Source organism: Mastomys coucha, unplaced genomic scaffold (genome assembly GCF_008632895.1).
Source record: "Mastomys coucha isolate ucsf_1 unplaced genomic scaffold, UCSF_Mcou_1 pScaffold20, whole genome shotgun sequence".
Lineage (NCBI taxonomy): Eukaryota > Metazoa > Chordata > Mammalia > Rodentia > Muridae > Mastomys > Mastomys coucha.
The window spans coordinates 17,612,346-17,623,039 of NW_022196903.1; positions in this window are offsets into that span (position 1 = coordinate 17,612,346).

Sequence of the window (10,694 nt, forward strand, 5' to 3'; positions counted from 1 at the left end):
TGCCTCTGCCTCCCAAGTGCTGGGATTAAAGGCGTGCGCCACCACGCCCGGCCCTACAGCTGGGTCTTAAGGTAGATTGACTCCTATATTTGTGAGAAATTGTCACCCTCATTCTCATAGTGGCTGTACAAGTTTGCCACCAATGATGTATGAGTGTTCCCCTTATTCCACATTCTCACCAGCATGAGATGTCATTTGTTTTATTGATCTTGACCATTCCAATTGGCTTAAGATGGAATCTCAAAATAGTTTTGATTTGCATTTCCCTAATGGCTTAGAATGTTGAACATTTCTTTATATGCTTCTTAGTCATTTGAGTTTCCATTTTTGAGAATTTTCTGTTTATATCTGCACCCCATTTTAATTGGGTTATGTGTTTTCTTGATGTTCAGGTTCATTCTATAGTTTGGTTATTAGGTCTTTATTGGATGTGTAGCTGGTAAAAAACAAAAACAAAAACAAAAACAAAACAAAACCTTTTCCCAGTCTGTAGTCTGATGCTTTTTCTAAATGGTAAGTGTCCTTCACCATACAGAAGCTTTTCAGTTTCATGAGGTCTCATTTATTAATTGTTGTTCTGAGTACCTGTGCTATCAGTATTCATTTCAGAAAGTCGTCTCCTGTGCCAATGAGTTCAAGGCTAGTTTCCACTTTCTCTTCTGTCAAAAACAATGTACCTGGTGTCATCATGAGGTCTTTGATCCATTTGGAGTTTAGCTTTGTGCAGGGTGATAACAACCAAAGACATGGTAATCAATGGACTAGAATTGAAGACCTGGAAATAAGTCCACACATCTATGGACATCTGTTTTTGTTTGTTTGTTTTTATACAAAATTGGGAAGCACACATAGGGTGGGGAGTGGAAACCTCAACAAACTTCAACTGTCCTCATCACAAAAAAATAAAAGAAAGAAAGAAAAGAATCATGGGTGTTTGAGATGATGCCTTGGTTAGGGAGCATCATTCGTCCTACACTATGAGGTTGATAATAGCAACATATATATAACTCAACTAGTCAAATGGAAGATGTAAGATAGGAAAAGAAAACTATTCATAGCATGTGGATTAACATGATAGTTATAAAGATAAAGGGTTAGCAAGTATGGTGGTGCATGCCTTTGAACCTAACACTTGGAAAGCAGAGACAGGTGGGGCTCTGTGAGTTGTAAGCCAACCTGGACTGTACATCAAGATCCAGGTCAGCCAGGGCTACACCATGTTGTCTTCACAACAATAATAAAAGGCTCAGTGTTAATCTAACTATAATCTTGAAATAGCCATACGAATGATTCAAAAGACTTTTTACAGTATTGTGTTCAGTGACTGGGCTAAAAGTTGTAGTATATGTCTAAGATTTTTTACAATTTAAAAAGTAGTAAGTAGGCCAAGAGAAGTGACTCAGGGGAGACACAGAGCACTTGCTACACAAGTATGACAAGTGGATTTCAGACCTTAAGCACCCATGTAAATCCTGCGCTGCTGTAATGGCAGGGCCTACAATCCCAGGCAAGGAAGAGACAGGATCCCCACAGCAAGATGAACAGGTCAAATCAAAGATTTCAAGGTTCAAGCAAGAGACCCTACTTACATAAGGTATAATACATACATATATACATATGTATATATATGTGTGTATATATATGTATATATGTATATATGTACATATATATGGTAGATATATAAAAGTGGTCAAGAAAGACATCTGACATCAAGCTCTGATCTACACCTACACACACATACACACACACTAATAATTAATATTAATAATAATAATAATAATAATAGTAAAACAAGAATACTAAAAGAATCAATTGAAGAAACAGAAGTTACTACTTCTGGGGAAAGAATTGGCAAGTGAGAATGTGAGAGATTCTCTTTTTGTCACATGATGCCCTGGACCACCTGCACCATGTATTTGACTTTTTATAAGCCCCGGTGCTAGCAGAATTGTTATAGGAAGATCACTGTATTCAAGTTGTTTTGCCATGCTCACTGACTCCAGTCATGTCTTTGGTCACGTAGCATTGTTTAAACATGAAAAAAAGTAGGCACAGAAAAACCCCTGAGCTTGCTGAAATTACTTAGGACAGCTAAACCTGAAGGAGAAGCAGTCCTGCATGAGCCCAGCCTTCATACCCTCTTCTGTTTTCTCCAGCTGTGAAATATATTTATGGCTCAAAATGCTTTTATTTGCTCATTTTTGAATTCCAAGGCGGACACACCTTAAAGAAAGCCATTGCCAAAAATAACTTTCTATCACAATGTTACCGGCTGCCTTAAATCATCCTGAAAGCTGTGTCACATCTCTTTGTATTTAGCCATCACACACATGTAGTATGTGCTTTGGAGCCTGCAAAATACATAACCTATCAACAAGTAATTGTGAAAAGTAAATGAATTAGAATATTGCCTTTAGTATTTTGATGTTCATCTACATACTTCAATGACATTTCTCAAATGTAACAGACTTATTACAATACAATTTTTCAAAAACCTTAACCTATTATTGTATGTATGCGAGACTGCATGGCTGCATACATGTGTGTGGAAATATGTAAGTGGAGAGGATGGAGTTGGAGTGGACTTTGTGGAGTTGGTCCTCTTTTGGAGTCAGTTTTCTCCTCCTACCTGCTCATGAATTCCGGGGATCGAACTGAGGTCCTCAGGCTTGCACAGCAAGCACCTTTACCCACTAAGCCCTCTCACAGACCCTGTTTGATTATTATTGTTTTAATTTAATCTCATCCAGCTTTTCAGCCTCCTATAAATTAGCTATTCCATATGATTCTGGGCCACTCGCCTAAGGCAACAAGGTATGAGGAATGACGAGTTCATTTTAATGTTAAGAAAGAAGACTGAAAACAAACAAACAAAAATAACAGGTTCTACAAGTGATTGATTATGTAATTTTCCTTTTCTCTGAATACAGTTCAGAGCATGTGCACTACAGATGTGCTACCTTCAGCTTCAGTGACGCTTCTCTGTTTGTTGTTGTTGTTTTGGTTTGGTTTGGGGTTTTGGTTTTTTGGTTTTTTGTTTTTTTCTGAGGCAGAGTTTCTTTGTGTCGTCCTGGCTGTCCTGGAACTCGCTCTGTAGACCAAGCTGGCCTTGAACTCACAGACATCAGTCTGCCTTTGCCTCATACATGCTAGGATTAAAGGTATTAAATACCATTTCCCAGTCTGCTTGGCTATTTTGAGGGCCTGCAATACATTTTACCACACACTGCGGAACTAATTAGCATCTCTCTGCCTCTTTGAAATTTCTGTACTCTCCTTTCTTCCTTCTATGGTGAGAAATCTGACCTGATTTCTCATCTCCTCACATGGGAAGAAACATGGTTGGTGAATTTGATCTTATTTCTACTGGGAGCCTCTATACTCCTTCTCTGTAGCCCTCTGTATCCTCAAAAAGAGCAAGCTCTCCACTTCCGGATGCCTCTTTCCAGTATCATGTCTTGAATTAGTGCTTAGCTAACTATGAAAGATGCTGTTTGGTCAGAGATTATTATGCTTGTCCTTTAGCCTGAGGTTTGGTGTGAATGTTGGGTCAGCTCCATTTTATCTATCAGCCATGCTCTCTCCAGTTTCGGAGGATGAATTTTGCATGGTCTCACCCCACTAAGCAGCTTTTTTCTCTCCATAACACTGATATTTACTCAATCAGTTCAGTGCCCTGCATGCAAGCTTTCTTCATCAGAACCCCTAGGGCTAGGGGCGTGGAGCATGACACGTTAGATTCCAGCACTGAACCCCACCCTGTGCCGCCAACAATTACTATAAGATTAAGATATGCTGAGGGCCAAATCAGTTCCTGAAAGGGAACTCCTTCCAGTGAAGCCTGCCCTAATTCAGTTAACCTATAAGGCAAATATTGCTTCACTCCCCACAACAGCCTTAAAAAGCGAGTCCACCCTATTGGCCTGCTGCTGGTTTCACGAGCAAGCCCCGGGGGTTTCGGACAATGTGCTCGTACTGAAATAGCAACTGAAATCTCTGATTCAGTCGGCTGGATTTCGATTCTGTTCTGGCATCCGGCCCAGTATATCAAAATTGTGGTTTTGCAGCCCGTTTTGGAGGCTGCTCCACTAAACCATGTGACAACCCCAAACAGTTGGTCTGGCACCAGAGGACTTCATCAGATTGTGAACTTGAGAGGCCTCAAGTTGCCTGTTTTTGTATTGATGCCTCCCTTCCCATAATCATTAACAGAAGGTGGGAGGCTGCAGTTGGAACATACCTCACACCTACTGAGCACTTGTGTTTTTTGTCTCTGAGCCCTCATAAATCTCCTCGCTCTGGGCATTTGCCCGCACAGCAAAGCTTTCTCCGGGTGGGAAAAACTCGGGCAAGAATTATTAGCGTAGCTCAAAATGCTTCCCTGATAGGTAAGCACATGACATGACTTCAGACTTACCAGAAAGACTTAAGAATCTCAGACATGACTGCAGATTTACCAGAAAGACTTAAGAATCTCAGTTTACTTAAGAATCTGATTTTAACACCAGAAGAAACAAAAGATGTGACATCTCTGGTCAAAGGCAGGTAGAGGTCCCCTTGGAACTTGAGCACATCATATGTCACATCCAGAGGGAAGGGGTAGAATCAAGTCATAGCTGATTTCCTATTGAAAAGTGAAGGATCGGTCCATCATGCCAACTCTGAATTTAATGCTTCCTGAGGCTACCATTCTTATGAAAGCCTCCTTGTCTGCTGAAACCATTCCCACTCAACCATTACTGAATGCTCACTGTGTGCTTGGCCCTGCGATAGACAACGGAAGATGCCAACATTTCCTCATAGTCCATGACTTAAGCACACATAATATAACTGATGGCCGATATCTATTGGGGAACACTGGATCACTGTAAAAGGACAGCAAGTTTAGAAAAAAAAAATGTTGTGCTAGAGATCTCCAGTGATGTCAACATTGGGCAGAAAGGAGTATAAAGATGGCTGTCTCCTGAAGTGCTGTCATCTCAGAAAGGGGTATAAAGATGGCCGTCTCCTAAAGGGCTGTATGATCTAGAAACTGGTTGAGTGGGAAAATGAGAAGGGGAGATTCTAATTTGAGTGGAAGTACATCCCAAGAAATTGAATATAAATATGGAAGCATATTTTTATGAAAAAGAAAAAAAATTAATTCAGGATGCATACAGAGAATAAAGATGGGGGTGATTTTAATCAGAAATAAGAGCTGCAGATAAAGCCCCGAATGGATGAAGACCAGACGGCTTCAAACTGACATAGGGAAAGATATAAAAATAAGAACGGTTCCAGTGAAGAAGACAAAAGCATCAAGGTCAGGTTTCTAGGTGATTCACCTGTAAAGACTGGGCCCTGAGTAAATACCAAATGCCATTAGTTTCTTGGCCAGATTCAAGAAACTCTGTATTTACTTGCTTTCCAGCAGCACATGAGGGTAGCATGGAGATGGAACATGGTGAGTAGCTCATCACACATGAATGCAGCATCAGGGTTAGTTGGCTCTCGACTGGAATTTGTTAGCTAAATGACATTTATGCCATCACAGTATTAAGTGTAATTATGCAGACCTCCAGTTGTACCAAGATGAGCATGGTCAAGCCTAAATGAACTGTCTCAATATTTTTGATTGTTCTACTTTAATAAAATGCTCTAAAAAAAAGCAATTTGTTAGTTTTTTTTTTTCTTTGTAGTAACACTGTATTCATTGGTATAAAGTTCAGGGGAAAATGTAAAGGAATACTTAAACAATTCATGGTCTCAGTTTTATGTCTTCTTACCTAGACTCTAGGCAAACATGGCCCTTCTTGTTTGCATAGAATGCTGTTTCCTCCCCCATTCTAAAAGCATTGCTTGCTGCCCACCAATACGTTGAAAAAAGAGCCCCATTTGTGGCCAATTTTAAGATGAACTTTATCAATTCTAGGACTGGAGAGATGGTTCAGAGGATAAGAGTGCTGGCTGTTCACAAACCATGAGAAACTGAGTTTGGACCTAGTATCCATGTAAAAGCCAGGCATGCCTGTATGAGCTTGTAACCCCAGCACTGTGAGAGGTAGAGGCAGGATGATATATGGAGCTGGCTGACTTCCAGCCCAGCTCCAAGTTCAGTGAGAAAACAAAACACTTGATGTCCTCCTCTGACTTTCTCATTCATGTACCTGCCCACACGAGCACATGCCATATACCACATTTAAACACATACATTCACACTCACACATACACACAAAAATCCATATGGTATTTTAAGCAAGATGGAAGGAGATGTCCACTTTCTATTTACAGCATGCAAGGTTTTTTTTCAACGTTGAACTCCAGGACAAGTCAATAAATGCCTGCCTTTCCAGGTCAAGACAATAAATCTCATCCCTTTCCAGACCCTGCTCTTTCTCCCAAGGTAACCACTAGTGTCTCCCCTTACCCTGGCTCTGTCTTTCCTACAAGCTTTTCTGGCCACCAAAGGACAGTGGGATGCCCAGAACACAAATCACCCTCCAACCCACCCCCCGGGAGCCAGTGACCACAAATGAGCCTGTGCTCTGTTCCACACTTGCAGAATCCAGGTGAATTTTAAAATAGAATGAATGGAAACCCAGTTATGTGAAAAGTCACCTCTGGTCTTCTGTTCTGTCGTGGGAGTTAAGACCAGCTGGGTTGCTGTTGGTATCAGTTTCCGGTGCCTAAGTCTCTGTGATCTGCAGCAGAAATTCTTACAACAGGGCCCTTAGAAGTCTCGTTCTCTGATGGGCTGCCAGAGGCAGAGTCCAAGGCATATCTATGCAAGCAGACTTTTTCACTGAGTTCCCAGGGACTGGGAGGAAAATACCAGAAGGAACAGGCTCCGACGGCTTCTACATCTAGTAATCTACAGCTGTCTCAAGTTGGAGGTGGGATTTATTGGCAACTGGATATTCTTCTGGCTCTGTTACTAATCTGGACAGAAATGACCACACAGATTAGAGGGAAAGTGCTAGGGGCAGGGGGCGGGGAGCAGAGGGAAGAAGTTTCCTGAACAAAAGCTCTTAAAAGCCTTGTCTTCTCACTAAACTTCGTTCTCAGAGGGACAGGTCAAATCATCCCCTCCTTGCTAAGGAAATAAGTTCAAGGGCATGCTCTTCTTAAGGAATCAAGAAGTTACAGATAGTTCAGTCACCTGTGAAAATTTGAAGTTATATTAGTAGATTGATCAAACTCAGGATAGTAAACTCGAGGTATGAGGTGGTATTAATCTTAGTTCTCACATCTTGCCAGCTGTGGGGGCTCATTCATGCTTTGCATTCCAGCACTCAGGAGGCAGAGGCAGGTGGATTTCTGAGTTCAAGGCTGGTCTAGTCTACAAAGTGAGGTCCAGGACAGCCAGGGCTACCCAGAGAAATCCTGCCTTAAGAACCAAAAAGCAAACAAGCAAATATATTAGTTCTCATTTCTGGAAGAAGCAATAGTGTGGAGCTTGGGGTGCTAATATCTAATATTTTGGGCGTGTTGGTATGGTTCCTTGACAAAGCACTTATCTAGCATTTATGAAAGCCTCGGTTTGAAGTCTATGAAGCCCCTCTTCAGCCAATGAACACTTACAGAGGTGGCGCCCCCATCCATGAGAGTCATAGCATACTGAGCATCAGGCCCATTGGTCAGGTGAGATTTTGTCTCACCCTCCAAGTTACAGAATTACTAAAAATATTAAATAACATTTGGCTGGAGAAAGAAAGTATTTGGAATCTGTAGGTATCCATGTGGCTAGATTTCACGCACATGAATCTTAACAGAAAGCATTAGCATTTATTAGCAAGAGTAGAGACAAGCCCCCTTGTTTTAATAGAACTAAATTAGATCATAAATGAGTTCTTTGTTTCATCCTCCAGGATAAAGTACCTATAACATATTTAATTCTGACAATAAATTTTCATTTGATCTTATTAGAGTGTGGTGAATTACAATTTGACCGTTTTTAAAAAATATTCCCTATCCTAAAACTGCATTTCATTGAAATTCAGAAGGAAGCATGCTGTGAAGGTGTAAGATGCTCTTACCCCACCATGTCTTAGGGAGACACGTGCCTGTCCAGCCAGCAGCTTTCCTTCTCTTGGTAGGGGAGCTCCAGTGAGAGATTACCATCTGACAGATACATAGCTTCTGAACATTTAACAGATGAGGTGACTCAGGCTCAGAGTTCAGGTGTGTGGCATAGAGTATTGCTTCTGCCAACTGGCCATCCCAGGATATTGCCCCAGGATCGTGTTCTTTCCACTGTCCTTTCCAGTGCCCTACTCATGTCCAATTCAGCAAAGACGGGGGAAATGGAAGCCGGTCCCAGTAAACTGCCACCTGCCTCAGGGACACCGACTTCTCACAGAGACCTTTGGGAGACCTTCCATTTACAGGTTTTGTTTATTCCTGAAAACAAACAGTAGTTGCTGTGTGCTTTGTGTTAAGAACCCAGGGCCATGGGGCTAGTGAGATGGCTCAGCAGTTAAGAGCACCGACTGCTCTTCCGAAGGTCCTGAGTTCAAATCCCAGCAACCACATGGTGGCTCACAACCACCCATGATGAGATCTGACGCTCTCTTCTGGTGCATCTGAAGACAGCTACAGTGTACTTATTTATAGTAATAAATAAATCTTTGGGCCAGAGCAAGCAGGGTCCTAAAAAGTCAATTCTCAACAACCACCAGATGAAGGCTCACAACTATCTGTTCAGTACAATGTGTACTCATATGCGTGAAATAAATAAATAAACCTTTAAAAAAAAAAAAAAAAGAACTCGGGACCAGGATAAAAAAATTTAGGCCCAATACTTAACAATCTGAGATTTTTGCCAGGAGAAAAACAAATGGTAGCTTTGAATGAGGATGTACAGCAGCATGGGTAGTAGATGTGCTGGGCTGCCTAAAATAAACTCAGTCATTGGCTCTGCACTACTAGCAGAGAGATTTCTAGCAAACTTCCTTATCTCTCCAAATTTATTACCTTATATACAAAATCAGTATAAACTTTGTACGGGGAGTAGGATTTTGAAATCATTGAAAGTGGAAGGAAGGAAGGAAGGAAGGAAGGAAGGAAGGAAGGAAGGAAGGAAGGAAGAAAGGAAAGAAGGAGGGAAGAAAGGAAAGAAGGGAAGGAAGGAAGGAAGGAAGGAAGGAAGGAAGGAAAGAAGGAAGAGACAAGATATAAGGCCTCTGAACACTTGCCAAACCTAATGACTTGAGTTTTATGCCCGCACGGTGGAAAGAGAGAACTGAACCCTGTTGACTATCATCCCCTGACAGCCCAACATCTGTGTAAGGAACTGTGCAGGCATAAGTTCACAATGCCTGGCACTCACCTGTCTGCTCACTGAATGTCAAGCGCAGCCCTCCAGCTGGGTGAACTAACTGGCATGTCTACTTTGCTACAAAAGCATACACAGAATCGCACCCCTCCCCCTCGGCCCTAGACCACATGAAAGAGACACTACAGAACTGTGTCTTGGGCCTGAAAATATTGTGTTAGTAGGCTGACTCCCAGAATGGCATATTCTGGGGTCCCTCCCAAGGCTTTAAAAGAATGCCTGCACAGCACTAGATCCCTGGAGGAAAAACGAAGGCAGCATTCAGCAGACTTGTCCCTCTGACCCATAACTGGATTACCCTCTCTGTGTGTTCAAGGCACACTGTACTTCCCACACTCACTGTATCATATTGTAATTGTTGGTTTACTTGTCTGTTTTGTCAAGTAAATTACGAGCTCTACAACTATGGTGATTCAGTGCCAGTCTCACATTTTAACCCAGAGTAGTCTCAATATATATTTCTGAATAAAAAAAAAAAAATCAAACACAGTTGGCCTTTAAAAATCAGCTTAAGTGATTGATGTTCTCCACACCCTCCCCCAAAACCCAAGATTGCACCCTCTCCAGTTTCCCTCACAAGGAAGAAATGTCTCTATTTTCAGCATTTAGGCCACTTAGGCATCTGTTCGGGATGTTCCTCATCACATTAATCCACTCTGTGCATCGAAAGAAGATCTGCTGCTCTGGGTCCAATGGCAGTGGGACAGCTATGGATGTACCGTGGTCCCTTCTTGGAGAGGCTTAGAGGATAAAGTGGGATTGGATAAAGGCTCCGACTTTCAGAGAGGCCACTAGCTATTAGCCAAAATATTTCTGGATCAGTAACCATACCCTATCATCAGCTTGACTTTCTAAAAATTACAGTGTGGTTTTAGAACCTGGTACGTAGTGTGCCTGCAACGTTTACTGGATAGAGGAGTGAATAGGACAGGGTGGGAGTTTGAGTGAGCTTTGATTGACCTTACTGATGCTGAGGATTAGAAGCAAGCAAAAGCTGTCAAAGCCTTGCAGTGATGAGGCTAAATGGGGGCACCCCTCGGAGATGATACCACCTGGGGAGTTGACTAACATTCCAGACGTCCTCCGGGGGAGCAGGTGATAGAAACGCTGTGCCTGGAAGTAGAGGAGGCAGGGCTCTTTGATACGACAACAAAGCATATTCCTGACACCTTCACAGGGTCCTTGGAGACAAAACTCTGACTACTAGTTCTCAGAAGACTTCCAGCTTCTAAAGCACATTTGATGAAAGCAAGCGTAAGCTGCCAATTCCGTTTACCTATAATCTCCATTACTGATGATCAGAATTCATCTGGCCTTAGATTTGTCTGCCAGACTGGGTTTTACACCTGTGGAAAGGGGTCTTATTTCTACAAACTTCCAT